Below are 26228 nucleotides of genomic sequence, written 5' to 3' on the forward strand. Positions count from 1 at the left end.
CTGCTTACATATGACTGTAAACTTTCACTGAAAGTCACTGGAAATGTTTATCATTTAAACTACAATGATTAAAAATATATATGTATTTACTATGGTTTTGCTTTTCTGATATCAGTTCATTCCTATTATTAATGCTCTTTGTATTTGTAGAGTTTGAGACGTGTCTTAGCAACATTTTCCAATTGCTTATTGTCCTTCAGTGCCTTGAGAAGATAGTTTCCTATTTTCAGTTTGCTTCATGATAAGATATCTTCATGTCAACAGCTACTCAGCCATGAATGTGAATCAAACTGAAATGCTGTCTAGCACATTAAGAAGCAGATGCATTCTCTGCATTCTGTTAAAATCTGTTTGATAGGAATAAATACACAAGATTTTTGAGTTCTCCAACTGTTTCAATGACTTAGTAAACAGCAGGAGAGAAAATAAGAATAGTTTGGGTAATTAAACTAAAACTTGGTACCAAACTGGTGTTGGGGAAAATTGTAATCTCAAAGAATGAGTATTGGGACCTCCTAGACCATGAATTTTGTGCTAATTGACAACATTACTCAGAAGTCACAATTAAATGAACAGCCAAGAGAAAGACAATCAAAGATCTCAAAACTAACATAGGACATTCTCTTATTAAACACCTCACACTTAGGTAAATTGGAATGATTAGTATTCCTGTAACAAGGTAATTAGGTTTAATTAAAACTACTTGTTTCCTTACTTTTGAGTAGTTGTGATTACATTTTAAAATAAATAAGAATATTAAATGAAAACTCATTTAAAAATATTTTACTAGTTGGGTACCATTGGCTCAAGTCTGTAATCCTAGCTACTCAGAAGGCTGAGATCTGGGGATCACAGTTCAAAGCCAGCCCAGGCAGGAAAGGCTGGGAAACTCTTATCTCCAATAAACCACTAAAAAAACTGGAAGTGGCACTGTTGCTCAAGGGGTAGCCACTAGCCTTTAGCTGAAGAGCTGAGGGACAGCACCCAGGCCCAAAGTTCAAACCCCACAACTGACCAAAAAAAATTTTTTTTTTACTAGACAGTCATCAGACTTATTTCAAATCTTTTAAAAGTAAATTTTTAATGATAAACTTTACTTGGGGGATTAAGCAATTAAATCTGCAGTTGTAACTAAAATAGGCTTTTAACAACCACTTTATGTAGTAAATATTAAGCATTCATCAAGACTAAACTATGTTCAAAATCCTTTGTTAGGATCCAAAATGATAAGATAAATGAAATATACTTTCTTTAAGAGATTATAACTGCAAGTTTTCAGTTTCCATGGGAATGACTTTGTAATTTTAGTATTCAAAATAGATAATTGTATATTCACTTATGTGTTTATAACATCTATAACTCATAATAACAAACATTAATATTTTTCAGAAATATAATGTGTTAATTTTTGGTCATTATTTTAAACAAAATGACTTTTTAGGAAAGGGGAATTACTTAGAGCCATTAAATGCTGCTTTTCCAAAAGCAACAATTATTTATATTTTAGTTTTCAGGAGTCAAAATTATCCCATTAAAGAAAAAGTAAAACAAAAAAGACAAAATGCATATCTTATTTCAGTATTTCTATAGAAATAGTTAAGAAATAGTCTAAAGAAATAGTAGATATATTTATCCACCAGATCAGACATTTTGCTAGTCATTTAATATGACATTTGGTAGTTGGATGTCACTATGTCTTAAAAACTGCTAAAAACTTTGGTTCAAGTTCTAGATGACTTCAAATAAACAAAATTAGAACTTAATATAGACAGAAGTTTCTATTGGCAATAAAGAGATCATATTTTGTAGAGATGATGACAAAGCAAAAGCAGCCCATAGTACTACAAATTATGTTTAGGATTTTATTATTTGTAATCAGTGTGATGATTTGGCAATTCAGATTGACTATGGCATCTCTCTATACATACACATCCAATATATGCCCTCTCTCTCTTATACCTACACATTCACACACAGAATTTTCATTGGATTCTCAGTAATTAAAAATGAAGATCCAAATCTCAGCATATCCTCACTGTCCCACTAGATTCTAAGCAGCCTCTTCTTATACCAGCTATATGAGCCTTCTTTTTTTCTATTCTCTCACATGGTATTTACCCATCTGTTAACTTCTCTCTAGAATGTTCTTGAGTAACTATTAGTTATCTCTCTGGTCTCAGCTAATCTTTATTTATCTGACTTCCTACTCCAGGTTAGATTTGTCCCATGAGTAATTTTAATAGCATTCACCTCAAGGCATTCAGAAGTATCCATTGGTATGAATATTTGGTTGATATTCCTTTTACACTGGTTTATAAGGTCATGTTTGATTTTTGTTGGCATTGTATACCATAGCTCAGCTCAGCACCAGACTTTTGCTCTTTGAATATATATATATATATATATATATATATATTGTTTTATTTCAGTAAGTAAGGTCCTGAAACATAGCAGATTAATTCTTGAAGAATGGCAATATTCCTTAAGAATTGTCCTTGAGGACAATGTCAAGATTTTAGAGGCTGATTTCATTTGTTCTTTCTTGACTTTAATTTCAAAACTCATTACTCATAGCAAGAAGCAGTGGTTTATGCCTATAATCCTAGCTATTGAAGAGGTAGAGATAGGGGAGGATTGTGGTTTGAGGTCAGCCTGGAAAAAAATGTAGCTCATGAGACTCCCATGCCAACAACTAAGTCAGCGTAGTGGTATATACCTGCCACCCCTGCTACATAGGAAGAGCAAATAGGACAATTGTTGAATCATTCTGATCCAGGGATAAATTTGAGACCCTATTAAAAAAATAGGGAGGAGTTATGGCTCAAGTGATATAGTGCCTGCCTAGAAGGAATAAGGATCTGAATTAAAATCCCAGAACCACAAAAGAAACAAACAAAAAAAGCAAACAAAATGTCTTTTTCTTGATATAGATTGACTTGCGATGGTGGTGATTTCTTCTTTTTTTTATTTTGACTCACAAAATACCCACAGAGAAGAAGGAAAAAATTTTCAAACTTAATACTCAGAACTTAATAGCTACGTTGTGTATGTTATAGGTTAAATTAAAAATGATAGATAAAATTACTGATGTTTTCACCCACAAAGGTACAATAGCATCTTACAAATAAATCCACAAACCCTCACTAATAACAAATTTAAAATACTGCAATGTTTCTGTATTAAAAGATGAACAAATAATTTTAAAATTTGGTATCTACTTGAATCCCAAATAGAGTAGTTTAACTAAACCTATCCCCAAATGAATGAAATAGAAAAATACTTTCATGACAGTTCCAATCCCTAAAGATAAATGGCTTTTGATGATATTTTTAATGGCCATCACAGATGGTAATTAATAACTTCCCAAAGATTACCATTTCACTGTGAAATTATACTGTAAATCAAAAATTGTTAGGGGCTTGTCTAAACTTCCTCTTGGGGGCATTGTAAATGCGTATAATTTTCTAGTTCTTTACTGAGAATAGAATACAATGGTTCTGTGAGTTATTTCTAAAGTCTGTGTAGATTTGAAAGAAACATTTTTGCAACATCTGTTTTTACATTTTTTCAGGCCATATAAATAGACATGTACTATTTGTAGGCCTAAAAGAGTTCCATTCTCTTGAATTCTTTTGCCATTATTTTTCTGGACAACTCTTTTTAGCCTTTAAGGACCACCCTTTCTGTTGGTTTAGTGCTGAGGATGGAACTTTCTGCATGCTGCTCAAGCACTCTGCTCTATCATTGAACAATACTACAGCTGAAGCTCAAGTGCTCTCAGGGATACCAGATTGCAGTGATTAAAGCTGATTATAGGTGCAAGGATATTCATGTTATTTTTGAGTTTTCCATAGTGAAAGATTAAGGGGCATACTAGTTAAGGGCAAATTGTGGGGATATGGATTGTGTGTGTGTGTGTGTGTGTGTGAGAGAGAGAGAGAGAGAGAGAAAGAGAGAGAGAGAGAGGTGGCTCTTTAAGCTTCGCATTCAAGATAATGACTATTTCTTTGATGCTGCTAGCTCTGTGCTTCAGTGATTCTGCATGGTATGAATAAATGTTACTTCTGCAAAAGGATTTGCTTCAGTTGGACATATTGTTTTAACTCTCTGGTCTTATTACTTTTTAATCTGTAAATGATGCATTTGGTTTAAAAATATACCCCGAGATGGCAATCTATTATAGAACAATGTTTCTCACCATTTATAAATCATATACCTTGTAACACTGTGAGCACGGACTGTGTCAACCATCAGTGCACAAAGCATCTGGCCTCTCCTGCAGCCGCGTGTCAATAGTCATTATTGCATTTGTCACTTAGAAAAATATGCACTTAGAGTCATACCTTTTTTATGAACCCTTTGCCATTCAAAAAAATGAGGTTTTCCATAAGCTTTCACCTACGCTCTCTCCATTTTAAGCGTTTCTTGTTGCCGAGAACACAAGGTCCTGGAATTCAAACTCTTTCTGTGCTCCTCCTATCAATATCTTTGCATTATTTTCCTTCTGTTTTGTTTTGTGCTTCTCTGTGGCATTGCTTACATTTCTGCTGCCTGAACTACCCTACCACATCCTGAGGACGTGGCAAAGTCCCAGTTTTTGTTTATTTACATGTCAGATGTCCCCTAAGGTATTCATCTGTTTGTGAGAGTGGAGTTAATGACTGGGTCATCTCAGTTCCCGCCACACTTGGTTCAGAGCTTGAACAGAGTGGAGGTCTGTAAACTGGTTCTTTTCACATGCTTAATTGAATGTGCTGCTCCTCCTGCCAAACTATCAGTGTCTGGAGGGGAACATGTTTTTTCTCATCTGTATATCTAATTCCACAGAGCATGAAAAGGCACATAATAAATGGTAACAAGAATGGGAATTTTTCTCACCAGTGTCAGGCCAAAATAAAAACATTATGCCCACTTCTCTAAAAATAAATTCCTTCTATGGGTTCTTGGTCACACCAATTTCCTAATTTTATTTTATTTTATTTTATTTTATAGTAAAGGTGATTTACAGAGGGGTTACAGTTCCATAAGTCAGGTAATGAGTGCATTTCTTTTTGAATAGTGTCACCTCTTTCCTCATTTTCTCCCAATTTTTTCCCTCCCAGCTCCTCTCCCCCTCAAGTTGTATAGTTCATTTCCAATATAGTGTCTAGTGAGTATCACTGCTGAATTCATATTTTAAATCCCATCATTTTCATAGATTATCCTTGATTTGCATATTCTCCATGTCTACTGTCTATGAGCCTTGTTCAGGAAATAGGTGTCTGTGCTGAGCGTGAACAGAAAGAGAAATGTTAACACTTAACCTGCCAGCTCTTCTGCTTTCTATGTGAAAGGCAGACCCACCATGACGCTGTTAGAGACCAGGGTGGAAGGGTCTGGCTCTGGAGGTCCTGGCAGGCCAGGTACAGCTACTCACCTAAAAAGAATTAGAACACTACAGAGAAATGTAGTGCATAGAAATTTACTTGAGCATGACCAATGGGAGGAAGGACAGTATGCTGGGAAGCTAAGCACTGCATCCAGGGTATTGACCCCTTATAAAGGCAAAGGAGGAGGCCTAGGCCAGAAATATGCATTGTCATGTAATCTTGGTCAGGCTATGGTCATTTGATCAGGCCTGCCCACAGATGGGTGTGAGTTGTCAGGAACATCACTGCTATTTGTGGGGGAGGGGAGGAGAGGGAGAAGGTACCTGAGCCAGTTTTCACTTCCCTGAGAACAAGGACCTTTTTTTTTTTTCAACTTGAGACAAGCTGAGAATAATAAATAACTCAAAGAGGGAATAAGTCACCGGGACAAAATGGCATTAGTTTGGATAGTGGGGGTTTCACATTTTCATCAACATTTTAACCATCTAGGAAGGATTTTTATTCAGCCAAAGATTTAGTGAGGGGATTGAAGGAAAATGGGCTGGAGGTAAAAAGGATCATTTCAATTGTACATTTTTTAGATACACACACACACACACACACACACACACACACACACACACACAGCTTCATTTTTTGCCTTAGATCTCTGAATCCTTGTTTCTCCCTTTCCCCAGGCCCTTCTAGGGCAAGATGAATTTTGTATCAATAGTAATCTACTAATGAGAAGTGGGGAGTACAGCAGTCTACTGCTCTATCGCTTTTACCTTGTTATTCAACTGTTTTACATTTATTTTATTTACTTGAATGATTTGGCTATGAATGACAAGAGATTAAATTTTCTTAAACTTCATTTGTGCTGGCAAAAATAGAAACAATTTCTGATTTCATGTAAACTTTGCATCAACATATACTTATCTTCACCTGATGAATCTTTCCTGCTATGGAGGGAGGATTTAATTTTTATTCCTTATTAACAGAGAAAACCATTCATATTTGCATAAGACACAGAGAGTCAAGAGGATTAAACCGTAGGCAGAGCTAAACCAAGGGATGGAGTCTAAATCTCCAGCTGGCAGAAGTGGTACAGGTATTGCAAGGTTGTGTAGTGGAGATGAACAACCAGTGAGGATTGTCTGGTAATGCGTTTAAGGTCTCCCTGGAAATGGCCACCTGTGGAAATCTCTGTCTGAGCCAGGTGCTTCTTGTCTTGCAAAGATCGTTTCTATGCAAAATTGGGCTTTTCAGATAGATAAGTCTCTTTCTACAATCCACTAGACAGCAATTTAGATAGATACAAATTTGCTTTTGCAATGGAGCACATTGTTAGAGCCATTCCTATGGCTGCAAACACCTGCGGTTTCTCTGAATAACCAAAGGGAAATATTATTAATAAACATTTGGAGAGGGATTTTTTTTCTCATGATTGTCAAGATGGGGAGAGGGCTGGGTTGGAACACAACTGTTTTGTAAGAAATATCTTTACTGCTCTCAACACTGCGTCCTGTTATGTCATCCTCCAAGGTCTACTTTATCAAAAGCAGAATTATAAAAAAGCATTTTACACTTTGCCCAAGAAGATCAGGTCTATATAACTCATGAAAAATTCTTTACCATATTTTCCTTAATAGAGATAATTGAAAAATCCTAATCTAGAATTAATAAGCACGTACCATTCAATGTTCAAGAAGCATTTTCTCTTGTTAAAAATGCTGTGGGATGCGTGTGTACTGTTTTAAATTTTATCAACATTGAACACTTAATAAGTTATCCTTTATTGTTGCTAGTAGCTAAATTTTACTGAGTTACTTCATGGGAAGCTTTGTGCTAAATATTGTATATGAAGTAGTTCATTTAAACTGTGTATTCATTGATAAGACAGCAATGTTATCTTAACTTGTTATAGACTGTATGTTTTATCCATTCCAAATTCATATGCTGAAATCCTAATCATCTATGTAATGGTATTAGGACCTGGGTTCTTTGGGCCTAATGTGATTTAGAAGATAACAGAGCTTCATAATGGGACTCATGCCCTCACAAAAAGCACTCTGGCTCTCTTTTCCCCGTAGAAGGACCCCAAAGCAAATTGCTCTTTGACACTCAGAAGAAAGTTTTTGCCACAGCCTGACTTTTCTGGCACATGCAGATTCCCAGATTCCAGCTCTGTAGGAAACAGACTTTTGTTGCTTATCAAGTTCCTAGTCTGTAGCACTTTAACAGGCTAAACTGAATGAGATGCCATAACACACAAGCCAAACTGATGCTACAAGTGTTTAAATGGAGATAATAGGAACATTATCATGATTTGAAGCCATCTGTTTAATTCCAAGGCTGGGGATGTTTAGTGAGTCATGAGTTTCAGCTTGGCCTATCAGCCAATGTGTCTTATTTGATTGCTTTTATTACCTCCACTTGCTTACCTCCCTCTGACAGTTTAGACCTTTGCAGGCTGACTTCTATTCTCATCAATGTTTTGAATCTCCTATTACAAAGATAGAAAGATACTATCCCTCTGTAAATTAAATTATTGTCACTCTGGCCTCATCCCTGATCCTGTTTATTCTTGCTTAGGAATAAAATAGATGTAATAATGCTTCCCTTAGTGGATGATAGCAAGGGTGTATATAAAATGCCCATGGTGTTTGACATCTAGAAAATTGACTTTCATTACAAAACTCCAAGGATACTGAAGAGATTTGGGTCCTGTGAATTTTTTCTTGCACAAGACTGCACAGAATGAGCACGGACAAGATGTGGCATAATTAAGAAGAAATTCTGAAGTCTGTGTTGCTGACAGAACATTACAGGGGACTTGATGGCCCCCTGTGCGAAATCTTTGCCAAGTTTTGCCTTCCTGCTTCGAGTTCTAAGGTTCTATAGAACGGGAGCTCTTGTCTTTCCAAACCTGAAAACCCTTTCGGATTCCTGTTATGTGTTGTCTCACTAAAGTTTTTATTCTCCCTTCTCCAGGCCACTGTGCATTGTCCTAATGCTGCTGTGCAAAATATTTGAGACCTAGATGACAGACAGGAGCCTGTGGGAGGAGGAGGATATGGAGAGGAGAAGGGAAAACAGGATCACCTGTTCTCTCTTCTGTACTCCAAGGATTCTCCTTTCCCATTGCTCCAAACACTGCATATTTGCTCCCTTTTGGACAGTTCTTTCTATTTTAACAAGGAAGTAAAGAAAAGAACTCTCAGCATTTGTCCTGAGATATCCTCAGAATTTCCAAAGACTTCCCTTCCTTTCTGTGAATCTAGCTTCCTAACCTCAATTCCTTTCACAAATGCCCTTTTACTGTCTCTTATTTGATAAATGTATATATGAATGAACTACATTGTCAATAAATGTCCTTAGCCTGCATCAGTTAAGTGTTCTCTAAGATGGACTTCCTTTTTGCTCTTTGCCTACTTCTATTAGAGGTTCTATCCTTTTCCTTTATCTTTGCCTTTTCCTATTTCAATATGCTGTCAAGCACAATCTGTTTCTTTCTGTCCTTTTCTTTCAATGGCCATTTTCAATATGCTGGATAAACGATGTGTTTTTGATGTATTATAGCACATAAAATCATCTACGCAGTAGATCATATCTTCCTCCTTGATATGAATAATTCCTCCTCCAACATTTGCAGATCTATTTTGCCAAGTCACAGTTTATAGAAAATCATTCTCCTGATAAGCATTGTCTCCTCAGCTTTCTAAGTTGAGTTTGAATTCCTCTGGCTGATAGTCCACACTGGCTATAGAGCCATGTAACCCTTTATTCACAGATTTCTAAGGAACCCACAGCACTGATCACATTGGGCAGTTCTACAGCCCTGGAATTTGCTCCAGATATTCTCTTCCTATGTTTTCTTTCATTGATTCTTCTACCTAGAAGGATGAGCAATCTTTCTTCTTAGTGCGGTAAATGCCACTGATTATTTATTTATTTATTTTGGTCGGTCATGGGGCTTGAAATCTGGGCTTGGCCACTGTCCCTGCGCTCTTCAGCTCAAAGGTGGCGCTTTACTGCCTGAGCCACAGCGCCACTTCTGTTTTTCTAGTGGTTTTTGGGGGGATAAGAGTCTCACGGACTTTCCTGCCTGGACTGGCTTTGAACCGTGATCCTCAGATCTCAGCCTCTGGAGTAGCTAGGATTACAGGTGTGAGCCACCTGCGCCCAGCTGCAGTACTTAAGACTCATTTACAAGTTATTATTTTTTAAAGGAAAAATATTTGTTTTGTATACAAGCAGAAACAATCTTCCTTCCTTCCTTCTTTCTTTCCTTCCTTCCTTCCTTCTTTCCTTCCTTCTTTCCCTCCCTCCCTCCCTCCTTTTTTCTCTCTTTCTCTGTCTCTGTGTGTCTCTCTCTTTCTTTCTTTCTTTCTCTCACTCTCCTTCCTTCCTTCCTTCCTTCCTTCCTTCCTTCTTTCCTTTCTTTCTTTCTTTCTCTCTTTCTCCTTCCTTCCTTCCGTCCTTCCTACCTTCCTTCCTTCTTTTCTTTCTCTCTTTCTCTTTCTCCTTCCTTCCTTCCTTCCTTCCTACCTTTCTTTCTTTCTTTCTTTCTTTCTTTCTTTCTTTCTTTCTTTCTTTCTTTCTTTCTTTTCTTTCTTTCTTTCTTTCTTTCTTTCTTTCTTTCTTTCTTTCTTTCTTTCTCTGTCACAGAAAAAATGTTTTATCAAATAAAAATTTCTTACATGATTATGGAGGTTGAAGTCCCAAGACATCTGCAGTCAGCCTAACAGAGTCTCAAGACAAGTGAAGTAAAGTTGCAGTCTGAGTCACAACAGCTAATCATCAGATCTAGTCTGAAAACTGTAGTCTGAAAACTGGTAGGCTCAACTCTCAGTAGCCAATGTATTGGTCTGAAGGCAGTATCTCAGCAGGGAACTCCTAGATTGGGGAGATTCCCCTTGTTCAGCATTTTTCCTCATCTATTCAGGGAGACACAGGTCTATCTCATTTCCCTATTTTTTGACAGTCTATATTGTATTTTATATTATTTCCTGATATTTGTGTTCCCTCCTTTTCTATTACGACTTACTTATAGGCAGAATTTATTTATAGAGAAATTATTATGCATATAGTCAAAAGTAAATAAACAAGATTGGAATAATATAAAGTACATACAGGACTATATGACAGTAGTTTAACTTGTGAAATGCAATTTCTTCCTTTGTAAAACATGGAGGTTGCACTATGAGGCTCTTTTGGGCTCTTTTATTGCTCAGTTTTTAAAAAGCTTCTGAGTACTTTTGGGTTTGGAAGAAGAATTTTCATAGTTCCTATAAATGTTTAAACTCTAAAATTAATAGAGTTTGCCAAAATCAGTTGTAGATTGAAAGTGTTAAATTTGCATCTGTATTGTGTGTGTGTATGTAGTCATTTGTTTGTCATCATTTCCTAGACAGTACTGCCTATTTACATAGGATTTATATTTTATTAGCTAGTGTAAATAATTTAGAGATGATTTAAAAATAAAGGAAATTTGTACAAAGATTATATGTCCATATTATGCTGTATTATGTAAGAAACTTGAGCCTCTACAGATTTTTGAATCCACGGGGACAGAAAGATGACTGTTATGGAGGAGACAATAGAAGTTGAAGAGCACTGGTACTTGTATATAAGGCATAGTGACTACATCTTTTATCTGCTTTTGAGTAAGAAGACTCAAGGATCCTTTTGGAATAATAGAATCATAAAATTCTAGAGATATGAGAGTTATAGTTCATATTGTTTTTAATTGCTGAGTAGTTTTTAATAAATAGTAATATTTTATTATTTACCATATTTCAGGGAAGCGTGATAAATTCTACATGTATATCTTTTTACTCTTCAGGACAACCTCCAGAATAAGCACTCTTAACTTTGTTTATAACATCAGGAAAATTAAAATAGGTGTTTGGTACTTGATAGGCATTCATAATGACACTTAAATGTGTCTGGATCTAAGTTTCATAGTCATTGCTAAAATCTCTAGAAATTTTCCTCAATCTCCTTGTTATATCTTTGGTAGGTCCATCTCATGTGTAAAAGCAAATCTTACTATTATCTAAGCTTTCACATATCTTCCATGTTAGAAAAAATGAAAAACTTAGATTGGAAATCTCCAACTTATCACTGATTGAAATTCAGACATTTATTGACCCCAATCCATATCTTTATCTCTAAAAGGCATTATCAGTACAGGATCTGTGTTCTGCTGAGGATCTTTGGAAAGATGTAGCCAGCAGCGTCTGTTCATTTGGAAACACAGGAGGGAGCTTGTGCAAAGTTCCTGTTGCTCACAAAATCGAGGCCTTTCTGTTTAAGAAAAAGAACTGAAACATGCATAATACTCATATAACTAGTACATAGAGCATAAAGGGGACACTGGGAGGAAAAAAATCAGATAAGGGTTAATGGCATATATCATGGAGGAATGTTTTGCTTAACTGTAGGGACAGTCTTGATGTGACTCTGTTCTTTGCATATCTACACATAAGATATGGAGAAATATGCAATTGAAAACATGTGATTGCATAAAGACATCTGGATCAATACCATCTACCAGTCACTGTATTTATCATAAATAGGCTTTTGAGATACAAAAAATTCTACATGAAAATGTCTAATAAATATTGCTTTATTCAGCCAATAATGGGCAATAGGTCCAATTTTAATTTAAGTCTATTATTAGATCAAAGTGCTAGGATCAATAACAAGTATTCAAAAAGTATGCATTAAAATGTCCAACCAATACTGTTTTTTATGTGGCAAATAATTGGTAATATGTCTCATCTTGATATTTAATGTTCATGTAAATAGAAAGCTTGTAATTGGGCAAATGCCCATACATAGATATGCAAAGATATAGGCTAAAAAGAAGATTCAAGTCGTTTTTTTTGTGAACTAGACTAGTTGTCAGAGAAAAATTGTTCTGGGAGCTTTTCAAATGAGGGATAAGACTTTTTTTTTATTAAACATTCACAGAGCCAATAAAAGATTAAAGTCTTTTGCTCTAAATTCAAGCACTTTCGCTTTGTGACATATTTCAAAAATATATTTAGTAAGATTAAGGTCTATTGCTCTGATTTCAGTCACTTTTGCTTTGTGACATATCTCAAAAATACATTTAGCAACTTGTGCAATCTAAATATATTACTCTTGTGACAACATGATGTTAAAATTGATGATAAGACAACAGGATTTTAAAAGAAGTTCAAACTGGCGCATAGCACTCAATTGCCAACAATGTGATTTTTCTTTCAACTCTCAAATTTCTTCTTCACTTGACAGATAAATACGTGACACATTCTTTGATAGATTAAAAAATGTAAAAGCTGCAGCAAGCACGAAGACATACTTTCTGTAGCTAAATTAAAAAAAAATTCATTAAGTGAAAAAGGCCAGAGAACCAGACAAACAAAGGTTACCTTGTTTTTCTCATTTGTGATAACTAGAATGCTGCCCTATGAATCTATAAGTAAACATGTGGTGTTATGCAAGTGGTTACAAATGAATTAACTAAACTAAAATAGACTATGGAGATTTCAAATAGTATAATATCTTAAAAGACTATTCTTCATTTTTAGGCTTACTATAAATAAGTTCAAAAAGGATCTTAAGTAATATCCATGTAACTGACATACTTCTTAATAGTATTAATCAAGAATATGTTTATTAATTTTACTATTTAAAAGCTTGTGCTAATCCTCCTTCTCAATTTATTTTAAATGGGTATCCTATGCGTGCAATGGATTGACATTAAGTGGTTCACAAATGAAAGAATGAATAGCTTGTGCTGCAAATGAGGCTTTTCTGAGTGTATAGAGGATTGATTGAAGGTTTAGAAATGATAGTTAATTGGAAAAAAGAGTTCATTACCTTAAAAATAATGAGTTAAAAGTCCATTAATTTTTAAGTCTTTCCTATAATTAGATTTAGATATATAGTAACACAAGTATTATTGCCACAAATAGATGGTTGGGACCTTACTATTGTCAGCTGCATAGATTTCTTTCTTTCTTTCTTTTTTAAAAAATGATCCCTTATCCTTTTGGGGTGGCAATTGCATTTTCAAATGTCCTCTGGTTAGTTGATGCTGCTAACCCAGAGGGTGGGTTTCTGCTCTTGGGAGACAATTGTTTTAAAGATGGAAGGCAAGTTTGTGTACTTCCCAAAAGGAGAAAGCAAGGAATTAAAGAAAAACATCTGCCCTGGTATCTTCAATGGACAAGAAGTGATGGTGGGGAGGAGTGGCTGACTGAGAAGCAGGAAAGGCTCAGAAGCTCAGTGCTCACATACGATGTGTAGAACTTCTTCAGCTTGAAATTCAACCCCAATCGAACACTATCAACAGGTGAGAGTTTACAAAGCGATCAGTTCATAAAGGCTCCTGGTTTGGTTATTGTAGAAAGTGAGTCATGATCAAAAGGACTTCTGTCTCCTGTGCTCACTTGTTTTCCTGCATGATGTAACACACATTCCTTGCCAGAAATGGCCACCTTATTCTTAGACATCCCAGCTTCCAACACCAGGCAGCACAGTAAACTTGTAATGCTTATAATGTACCCAGTTGTGTTATTCTGTTACAGCAGCAGAGAACAAACTAAGACAGATCCCAATCGGAACAAAACAACGGTAAAAAAAAAATCATTGTGACCCAATTAAAAACAGTTGAATATGCATGGATGAAATTAATTATTGGTACTTCATTTGGTATACTAGGAGCATAGTGATTCTGTTAAAATTTATTTTACTCATTAAGACGAATAAAGAGACATGACATCGAAGAGGATGGGCATTTTGAATATGAAAAATGATACATTTTGATGGGAGAGATATGAGCTTCCTTTGTAGTATTGTCTTATCCAAATTGGGATTCAGTAACAAAAGAACATACACTGGCTGGTTTGTGGACAACAAAAGCTTATTGTTTATAGTTGTGGTGGCTGGAAAATTTCATCACAATGTTGGCAAATGGTACCTGGTTAGGGACTACTTTCTCAGTCATTGATGATTGCCTTTGCACTTTATCTTTATATATTGGTAAGAAAGTTTGCTTTTCTGGGCATCAATATGTGATACCAGTAATCCCATTTGCAAGTATTCTGACTCTGTCAGATTACCTCCCAAGGGCACCACACTGAGTGCTATTACTTCAACACTCCAAATGCAAATAAAGGCATTCTAGATGAATGGAAATTTCAAATCTTAGCAACGTGTAGTTGCTAAGTATATTTTGTGAAGATTTGTGTTTTGAGCTGGGCAATGATGGTTCAGGTCAGAAACCTAGCTCCTCAGGAGGCTGAGATCTGAGGATTGTGGTTTAAGGACTCCTGAGGCAGGGAAGTCCTTGAGGTTCTTAATTCCAATTAACAAATGAAGAAAAAGACTGAATGGAGCTGTGGAGCTGTGGCTCAAATGGCAAGGTACTAGCCTTGAGCAAAAAAGCCCAGGATACTGCCCAGTTCCAGAGTTCAAGCTCCAGGATAGGCAGAAATGAATAAACAAAATGAATAAAATTAGTGTTTCCCATAGTGACAATTTTTGTCTTCTCATTTATTATAAAGTTTTTTTGTAGACCACTGAATAAATTATTTCAGTTCACAAAAGCAGGTACCTGTAGAACTTCAGAAAACATTTTGTTAGTCAGTTTGAAGCCACTTTAAATATGCAACTTCAGAAATATAGTCTATAGCTACATGGAGGAATGATTACTTTAATCCTCCTTTATTCTATTAATTCCCATTTTCTTCTGAAGTTTATGCAGAAAAGGGCATGAAATGTGACTGACCTTAATCAATATTAAATAAACTAATGTATGAACAACACAAATAAGCCAGATATAGTGACTGAATGTCTGTATTCCCAGTAGTTGGGAGATTGAGATAGAAGATTTCAAATTCACAGTCTCAAGACCAACCTGGGCTACACAGAGAGAACCTGCCTCAAGCAAAGAAAGAAAGAAAGAGAAAGAAAGAAAGAGACGAGAGAGAGAAAAAGATAGAGAGAGAGAAAGAAAGAGAAAAAGAAAGAGAGAGAAAGGAAGGAAGGAGGGAGAGAAGGAGGGAGAGAGAAGAATGGAGGAAAAAAGGGAGGAAGAAAGGAAGGAAAGAAAGAAGGAAGGAAGAAAGGTATGCATGCAGGCAAGCAAGATGGATACTCAATGCATTCTTCATCATAAGCCTTTTCTTTCACTTGATTCTGTCTTAAATTTGCCTATTTTTCTGTATTTGGGGATCAGCATTCTGTTTTAATAAGAATTCCAGTAATTCTGATGATGCTTCAGCTTGAGAACAAATATTAAGGAAGAGTTTCAAGGCTTACACTGAATGCCTAGACTATTTAGCGTCTGGTCAAATTCCTATCTTGAGTTTATGGCTTCTCAGATAATGTAAATCTGACTGGCTAATTTGATTGACTTTGATTGAGTGGCAAACCTGCCTTGGGGGTAGAGCCTCTGTGGCCTCATCTTAATGGAGCAGATGCTGAAATAGGTTTCAATTCTCCTAATCCATATGTTCTCTGACACTCAAGTTCAAAGTTCACAAGTTCAGCAAATGCTTCAAATGAAAGAAAATCTTGTTCTTCACTTCTGGCTGATCATTTTTCACCATCTTGTTAGCTCCTCGATGACTCTATGACGACATTCTTACATTTCATTTAGCAGTGTTGGTTTGTTCCAAGTCATAGATATTCCCAGTTTCCCAATCCTCTATTGTGGAGAATGACAGTATGAAAATGACCACATTTCTTAGGCTTACTTGTGTTGTTTTCTGAAATATAAGAACAACAAAAAACACATAGACAACTTACTTAGCGAGAAAGATGACATTGACATGAAGCATCTTTAAAATGCTTACTTTGTGCTTTGACAATAATGCCTCAACCCAGCACAGATTTACTTTCCAATAAAGCATTTTGACTTTGTTAAGACTGCTCTTCACGGATGTTGAAAGTTCTTTTGCCTCATTCATATATCATAAGCTTTGAGAGCGATCCTGCAATCGCCTGAGACTTAAATTTAATCTTTGACATTTTATTCATGTACTTACTACGAAAAATATTCATATTGGCAGAAAGTTGATGGGTTCTATCGTTCAGAGGAGGAAAGTTGCTGAAAGGATGTGAATTTATTGACTTTTGGATGAAAATAGCATATTTATGCAAAATGATTCTGTGAAGCAACATCTGCTATTTGCTTTTAAGGGGCCATATTCACACAAGGGTATAGACTGAGGAACAAGTGAATTTAATTTCACATCCCAAACCTTCTCACTGGGACCTTTTGAAAGATAATGTAAAGATATTGTCTTTGCATGGACAGATAATGAAATTTCATAAAGCCGCTATGATGTGCAACAGACATGACGCTATTTTAACCAGCTGAGGAAATCTAGAGAAGGGAGGGAGAGCCTGTTGAAAGGAGATCAAACATAAGAAATACTGGGAAAATCTAGATTAAAATGCAATCACATCTTTTTTAAATGAATGCTCCATCTTTTGAGCATAGTATTTTTAAATGGCTAAAATATGTGCCCAGATCTGGAAAACTCATTTGTAAACAGAGGTGGGCATTATACAACAAGAAATACTTCAAAACACTCCACCAGAAAATCTGTTAAGATACTATGATGCATAATCAACCCATTACCTCTGTTTTTAACTTAAATCAATAGGTACACCTTTAGATATATTTTGCTAATTACGAATGTGATATTTACATAGCTCAATAGGCTGATGTCTGCAACATGTTTGTGGCAATTTCTATAAAAGGCTTCTTCATAAATTCAGGTGGCATGCTATTCAGACTTACCAAGTTTGTTGCTTCAGTTTTTGTCTTAATTCTGTGCCTAACATTTGAATGACTGATAGTAGTTGTGGAGATGGGAGGGAAGGGATGGTAGGGGAAAAACAAAGGAGGAGACAACAATGTTTGATGAGAAATGTACTCATTACCTCGCCCATGTAACTGTAACCCCTCCTCTGCACAGCATTTTCACAATAAAAAACGTATTAAAAAGTATTAAATTCCCTGAAGTTCCTAACACTTTATCTGAGAAAAAAATAGTTATTCTCAGAAGCTTAAAAAGACATATACCTACATATAAGAGCATTGAAAAGTATTTCATATTATGACATATTTTTAGGAACTCAGTTTGTGATTGGCTTTGTTGAGATATATACGTGTTGCTGTGTCATTCACTAAGAATACACAAGTGATCAGTAGGAGAAATTATCCAAAGATTTTAGCAACATTTCCTGCTGAATATCATTGTGTAAAATTGTGCTTTTTTTTCTTTTTCAGTTGGTTTTTGCTTATTTGTTTCTTTGCTTTGGGAGGCCTGTGCTGGGGTTTATTTATTAATTTTTTAAGTTAAAAAATTTTATTGTAAACGTGATGTTCAGAGGGGTTATAGTTATGAAAGTCAGACAATCAGTACAGTTCCTTTGAACAGTGTCACCCTCATTCTCTCCCAGTTTTTCTCCAACTGATTTTCCTCTCCCCAAATGGTATAGTTCATTTCCGACGTGGTGTCTAGTGCTGAACTGATTGGCCCTTTGTTCCACTGTTTCTGTGCTTCTCCTTCCCTTCCCCAAATCAGAAAAACTTATATACAAGTTAAAGGTTACAGAAATAAAAAACAGCGACAAACGTAATAAATCAAAGAGAAAAGGAAAGGGACAAAATGCAAACACTACAATCAAAAACCTCTTGTTTTCATTTCTTGGAGTTAATTTTGATCAGCTCCATCATTTTATATGATCATGTGCACATAGTTGCTGAGCCCTTGTGATCCTCTTCTAAGAATATCCTCCTTTGTTCTCACTATGTGAATGTTTAGAGTGCTGTTTAATTAATCATGTCCAAGTGTAATTATTTGTCTTTTACTATCCATTGGGTTTATTTATAGATTTAAAGGCACATTCTAATTATTACAAATGGGAGAAACAATACAGCCTATGTTTCTTTGGGTCTGGTTTATTTCAGTAGGATTTTCCCAAGTCTTCTACTTCCTTATGAACAAAGCAGTGCCATTCTTTCTGATGGGGACATAGAATTCCATTGTGCATGCCACATTTTGATCCATTTGTCCACTGAGGGACATCTGTGTTGAATCTTAGCGATGGTAAACAATGCTGCAATGAACACGGTTGCGCTGGTGCTTTTAGTACGGCCTGGTTTGTAGTCATTTGGAAAGATACCCAGGAGCAGGATTGCTAGGTTATAGGAAAGCTGTATGTTTGGTCTTTTGAGGAACCTCCATACTGCTTTCCAGAGTAGTTGAACAAATTTACTTTCCCACCGACAGTGTATTGTGTTAGTGTTTGAACTCACACCATCACACTTGCCAGTCAGGTACTCTATTGCTTGAGCCATACCTCTAATCCTTTTTGCTCTGGTTATTTTTGAGATAGATTCATGCTTTTTGCTTGACTGACCTGGACTGTGATCTTCTCATTAATACATCTTGCCATAACTTGTATGCCAGGTGTGAACCACGATTCAAAGCTACTGGTTAAAAACACACTTTTGCTCCATCTAATCTTGAATATTGATCTTCCCTCTGTTTGCCTCCAAGGAAGCTAAGGCTATGGGCATAAACCACTGTGGCCAGTCACTTTTATTTTAATTTATTTCAGAGTACACTTAGTAAGAAAGGGAAGAGTTATGGCATTACTTTCCCCTGATTTTATCTATGTTTCATGGAATGCTTCCTTACCTCCTTCTGCTTTGATTGTCTAGCCTAGCTGTTCCCTTCAAAAATTATATATTAAGCACATACTATGGGCTCAACATTTTGCAAAACATCAAAAGAACATAGTGGAATTTACTATGATAAATACTTAGAAAAAATTTTTTAGTGTAGTTTGGTATGGTTTTATAAAATAGGCCCTTTTTTTGGAATTTACATAATTTGGGCCTTTACAAAGGTTTACACTATTAGTCGAAAAGTTTGGTTTCCTTAAAAATACAGTGGGACCAGCCAGGGGTTGGTGGCTCATGCCTGTACTCCTAACTACACAGGAGGCTGAGATCTGAGGATTGTGGTTTGAAGCCAGGTGGGGCAGGAAAGTCTGTGAGACTCTTTAATTAACCACAATAAATCTGGAAGTAGCTCTGTGGCTCGAAGTGGTAGAGCACTAGCCTTGAGCAAAAAGCTCAGGGCCAGTGCCCAGGCCCTGAGTTCAAGCCCCACCACTAACAAAAAAACTACCGTGGGACCATCAATATCATGCAGATTTATATAGAATAATAAGCAAAGGAAATTTAAGGGACACAGAATTACATAGAAAATCTACGACGGAATCTAGAGCCTAATATTTAATGAATCCAGATCAATCAAGTAACCAGTGCAAGTTTCTAGTTGGATAATGAAACTCTTAGTGTGTTGAGGTATAAGGCTAATTAATTTAAAAACTATCTCTTCCCTCTTTCTGTGCCATTTCTATTCATGGATTTATTCTAACCTTGAGTACCATATATATTTGAGCTTGTACTGTTAATGTAACTATTGTAATTTTTGATAAAGGGACTGTATTTTTAAATACTTGACTATTGGAAGATCCCTTTAGAATACAATTAGTGAGCAGATCAGGCTTTCTTTGACCTAAAACTCTTCTATTATTTTTCAACATATACCATTCTTTAGGAATCTAGAAGTGTGAAAATGGCCCTCTAGGAGATTGAACATTAATATTTTGTATAAACTTGAGATCCACTGTCAATGACTTTCATAAGCAATTGCATATAACCTACTCAAATTATGAGTTCATATTACAGTACTAATCATACATGGATTTTGTTTCATGGTCTAGTAAGGCTTTATTATTTATTCATTACATTATTTAAGGGACAATCAGGCTTTTTATTGTGTTATCTTGTTCAGTGCCATTTATGTATTTGTACTCAGTGGATAATCCGTAGATGATATATAAATATATGCTTAGAAAATTCTAGAAAAGTTTCTGAAAATTTAATATAGTGAAAAAGTATGTGAATAGTCTGGCTGAACATTATTTAAAAAACAATAACTTTTTGATGTATTAGCAATAACTTCTTAAGAAATGTAATAAAATCTAGATTTTAGTAATATAAACCAGAGCAAAATTTTAAAATCTTTGAATAACCTTAACAAGAACTATGTAAGATTTATACAAAGAAAATTATAAGGTATCACTGAAAGACAGAAAAACAATTTAGTAAGAAGAAAAATGTCTTCCTAAAAAACAAACTGAATATTTTATTCTCTTTACAATTAAGTATAAATACAAATACAATGTGATTGAAACAAAAATTCTAGTTCAACCACCCCCAAATTTATTGGTAAATTTACACAAATATATTTTTTAAAGGAAAGACATGGCAAACAAAAATATTTTTTAAAAGGAGAGAGTCTGAGATTTGCACTAGTAGATAATGAAGTATCTTAATAGCACTATTCAATTAAGTCATATAGGGAAAATAAATATGCATATGAATAAAAGGAAGTATTCTAGTAACAACACATGATTTAATGTACTTTAATTGACTATACATAAGGAAAAAGTAAATCGAATGAGAATGCAAAAACCACTTCAGGTTAATTCCTGGTGTTGCTCTGAATCACTGTATTTAGAAAATAAAAACAGTTGAATCATTAAGGAGTATGATGAGTACTCACTTTCAGAGTAATTTCTGATAGAATAACTCTGGAAAACGTTTAACGCCTCAGGTTTGTTATCAACAAAAGTGTACCGGATGCATTCGTTGAAATATTACAATGGAGCTCCCTCATAGTTGATGTTGTCCTTGAGCATTTTGCTCAAGACTAGCACTCTACCATTTGAACCATATCTTCACTTCCTGCTTTTGGGTGCTTAAGTGGAGATAAGACTCTCATGGCCTTTTCTGACTGGGCTGGCTTCTAACTGCTATCCTCAGATCTTCAAATCTTCAAATTCTCATATATAAATTTGTTAAGTAACCTTATTTAGCGACAAATTATATACATATATAAAACGAGTAGTAAAAACACGTTGGGACATTATTGGACTTACATTTTTTCTTCTGCTGCAAGTATTGTGGAGTTATCTCTCAATATTTATTGGCAATTATTAATTTTTATTTAATCATTTGTATCCCTGAACACTTTTTTTATGGTTTTCTGTATACATATTTAGTATCTTTATACTAAGGAGCTGTTATATTCAGAAAAAGAGAGCATATCTTTATGTTTGCTTTCTTGTTTGTTAGGTCTGCAAAATGTCAAGAGCAGTTGGTTGGCTGTGGAAATGTTCTCCATTCTTAAATCATGGGACTTAAATTTTAGAAATATTATTGGAGACAAGTTTATAGTGTGCCTTGAATCCCAGGCAGAGTAGACTGAGTTTTATTCTAGGAACAATAATGAGAACAGTTTAGAGTTTAAGCATTACTATTTATTTAATAAAAGCAATACATGGAACAGGCTCACTGCTGTGTCTTATTCTCTGTCACCATAGGATGACTCAGTTTTCTCCAAAAGAAAAAGTTAAAAATCTAAACAGGTATAAAAAAAAGAGTAAGGGCCTGATATCATGCACAAGAAAATATAAAATCCAGATTCGAAATTTTGCTGTAGGTGAAGATATTAAAATGAGAAGAGTTTCTAAAAAAAAGATAAGGAGATGTGTCTGAATAATATAAAATGAAACTGGTCAAACCGTGCTAATAATGCAGTTTGAAGAAAATTATTAGAAGCAGCTCTAATTATATTTTTTTTTGGTTTTTCAAATTTCTGATTAATCTGCCATTACAAAAAGAAGCATGTCATTTCTTATAAAATGGTGCCAAGTTGAAATAACCATTAAAAACTTTAGTGTATTAATTCATGTTTTTATTTCTGAACACAAGGGTTAACAGATCCCAGGACAAAGACTCTGTGGAATGTGATCTCCTTTGAACTCAGAGGTGTGAAACATTTCAACCCATGGATGGAGTAACCTTTTTTTGTTAAGTCTCTTAGGAGAGAATATTGTATTGTCTGTGCTTCCAGATCACAGCGCCGCCGCCTCTGCTGTTCCTGACACTGCAGCCACCCTTAGGAAAGTGTTTGCACATCATCCAGAACACATTAAGGGATGAGTTGTACTGACCTGGGAAAGAGAACCACCGGAACAATGGTGAAATAAATTGGTCCCAATATTGTTAAGATAGGCAGAAAGTATTACTTTCAATTTCTTTATCCTAAGATAGAAGATATGTTCAAATTTAGAGGAGACATTATTCAGAATTGAATAAATGCATACACAGTTTTACTTGAAGAATATTAAAGGGCTGGGCGGTGATTGGCAATAGCAGAGTAGCTTAGTCATTCTGGCTACTCGAAGCTGAGATCTGAGGGTCATGGTTTGAAGTCGTCTTGGGCAAGAAAAGTCCCTAAGACTTTCTCTCCAATTAATCATCAGAAAGCTGAAAGTGGAGCTGTGTGGCTCAAGTGGCAGAGGATCAGTCTTGAACAAAATAAAGAACAGCATCCAGGCCATGAGTTCGAGATAGTACTGACCCACACATGAAGAAATATTAAAGGAGCCACGGTCTTTTTTTTTGCAAGAACGATGATCATTTGGGGCTTTGCGTGTTTGGAGTAGTGGTAGGGAACTTCCTTCGCTTTGATACTGGTGAAGGAGTCCATGGCTTCCGTCTTGTAGGAAAAAGATAATATCTTGCTTTAATACCTTGCTTTAACTTTTCTGGCTCAGTAACAGACACAGAAGGTGATCTGAGCTTAAGGTTAGATCACTGGTATTGCTCAGATGAGATCTAGTAATTGGGTTTCTGGTATTTCAAGACAGCAGACGGCAGGAAGCCGGTAAGGAGTTCCAGCCCTTCCTCTGTTCATTTCATCATTGAGATCATGATATTGAAGGACTTGGTTAATACAGTGAATAAAGTAATATGATTACTAAAACCAATCAGAAAACATGGGGCATAGCATTGAAGTACTCAAGATTGTTAGATAATCGAGTTCAAAGTTTGAAAGGTTATACTTTTAACATGTTAGAAAAACATATCAAGAGATGACATTGCACTCACTGAATTCTCAGGAGTATAAAACTGAAGTGCTCAACCAAAACGGTGTGCCTTCAAAAGTGTGTATTAGAAAACACTTTTGCTGGGCTTTGGTTCTGTTGCTGTTCTTTGATGGACACTGATATATACCATCCTATTTACTCCTGGCAGTAGCCCTGTCCCTGAAAGAATAATAATTTCAAGATACAGATAAGGATCAGAAAGTTGCATTGAAGATGCATTGGAGGTGTAGTTCCAAACTCCCTCTGACAATTATCCAGTATGTTTCCATTGTACTGGAAAAAGTTAGGATCAATTATTAGAATCATGAAGTTCAGTGAGTGATATTCATCTTCAATTTGAATTCTGATGGGGTCAGAGAAGTCAAAATATCCTTTAATGTTAGATCATACCTAAGGGGTCAAATTTGATTTTATTTATTGATTGATTTATTATTAAATGTTTAGATTAAAACTAAGTAAATATGATGAATAACTGAATAGCAATAATCCTGTGTCACAGTTAAGCTTTGAGTGAGAACTTTGATATGTTTACTTGGGGAGATTGCACATTTGGATATGAATAACATTTTACTCAAAAATCATCTAATGCGATAATTTTCAGTGTGGCCAGTGATATCCATCTTCTTTATAACAGCTCTCTAGGGCAGATCTGATTATTATCATTTCACATAAATAAAAAGGAATGAAACATATAACAGTGAAGTGACTCAATTCTCTGGGTAGTAACATAGTTCAAGCTAAAAGATTATTTGTCATAAATCACCCATGATTGTTCTCAAGCTTCCGAATTGTGAAGCTACACTGCGCTTTAATAACTAAGCAAAGTGGCTTAAACTCTTCTCTCATGTTTTATGGGAGTCTTTATTCTCCTCAAACAATCCAGGAATTCTTCAGGCATTTATGTTTCCATGGTTACAACTTGCTTTGAATTTCTGCTAACTGCAATTTCTTATTCTAATCACCAGGCAGAATCTTTCTAGAACAGAGCTATATAATATGAAACATCTCTATCTAAATAGTCCCTCTCCTTACCTAGGATTGTCCAGTAGCAGAGTAGATGACTGTATTCATAGGCAGCTATGAGCCTTTGACTGTCTGGATGGCAGTACTAGGTTTGGGCCTCGGGGTTGAGCCTAAAAGCTAGGATGCAGCACCATTTTAGATTGAGTATCCTAACTTCTACAGCTAGAGGGAGTCTCTCCATCATTGAGGCACTAAGAATTACAGTTTCTACAGTGTGAGGGGTCTTTCCACCGATCCATCTTGACCAGACACCCATCAGGGTGCTTTCTCTATTACCTGCCAATATTCTGTGTGGCCAGTCACTGCCTGCCCTTGACACTATAGCCAGTTTGACCTGACCTGCTCAGTTTGCTGGCCTACAGCTGCTCTGGTGTCAAGGCAGGTTCTTCTTTGCCATTACTGGTGCTTCTCTTCTTTTCTTTTCGTAATCCAACTCAGCAAACGTGGACAAGACCTCTGGAGAGGAAATCTATAATGAGATGTGAAGTTACAACATTAGGGAGGCAGAGGAGGTTATCTCAACTTCCCACAAAGTGAGTTGACAATTTCCTTATATAATGCAAAGAGGAGAGCAATCTCTTTAGATGATACAGTGTTTGCACCAATCACGGTACACAATCTGTTATGCAAATGAAGATCATGTTTGTGCCAACCAAGATATAGTCTTTGATGCAAATGAAGCATTGTATTTGTACCAATGGAGCTCAGTTTTGGACTAGTATTGAGCTTCTTTTTGTGAGATTGTTAGTTATTTCAGAGGCAGTGATTTCATTTAATTCAGGATTTATGAAAGTTTCATAGTTAAATTAGATAATGTTAAATAATTCAGACTGCATTTATATTTGTGTGATAGATTTATATTGTAGAGGTTTTTAATATTAGCAACATTAAAAATTGTGAGTAGTGTTATTATTTAAGTATACTACATCTGATTTAATTTTTGAAAAAAATTAAGCCAACATAAATACTTTCTATTATCAAATGAAGTATTTGTTTTCAATGGAGTCATGCAGTATTATACAGCCTCCATGGCTGTATAATAATGCAGGCTCTTATTAGAGCCAAACAGATGTAAGCACTTTGCTCTGGAATCTCCACATCTGTGAGACATAAAAATCTTTGTTCTTGCTACCACACTGTTGGTGGGAATGCAAACTTGTACAACCACTCTGGAAAGCAGTGTGGAGGTTCCTCAGAAGACTAAACATAGAGATCCCCTATGACCCAGAAATCCCACCTCAGGGCATTTACCCAAATGACCGTAAACAAGGGCATACTAAAGCTACCAGCACAACCATGTTCATTGCAGCAGTATTTCCTGATAGCTAAGATATGGAACCAGGCCAGATGCCCCTCGGTAGATGAGTGGATAAAGAAAATGTGATATATATGCAAAATGCAATTCTATGCTTACATCAGAACGAATAACATTACTCCATTTGTAAGAAAATGGAAAGACTTGGAAAAAATTATATTAAGTGAAGTAAGCCAGACCCAAAGAAATGTAGGTAGCATGATCTCCCTCATTTGTAAGAACTAGAATTTGTCTTTGATATCTAAGCAGGGGATCTCAATAACACAACTGCTTAGTACATAGGACCAACCATATATAATGAAGTTTATCAACATGAACTCCAATATATGGAAACAAGAGGTTCTTATTAGGCCTCATATGTAGTTTGTTCTGTAGTTCGTTCTGTTTTCTTTTCTTTTCTTTCACTTCTCTTAGTTTTCTGTACCTCATGTCTTGTATATAAGATTATTCAATATGTGGAAGGGAAGGTAATCACAGAAACACCAGGACAA

Source organism: Dipodomys ordii, unplaced genomic scaffold (assembly GCF_000151885.1).
Source record: "Dipodomys ordii isolate 6190 unplaced genomic scaffold, Dord_2.0 Scaffold4, whole genome shotgun sequence".
NCBI lineage: Eukaryota > Metazoa > Chordata > Mammalia > Rodentia > Heteromyidae > Dipodomys > Dipodomys ordii.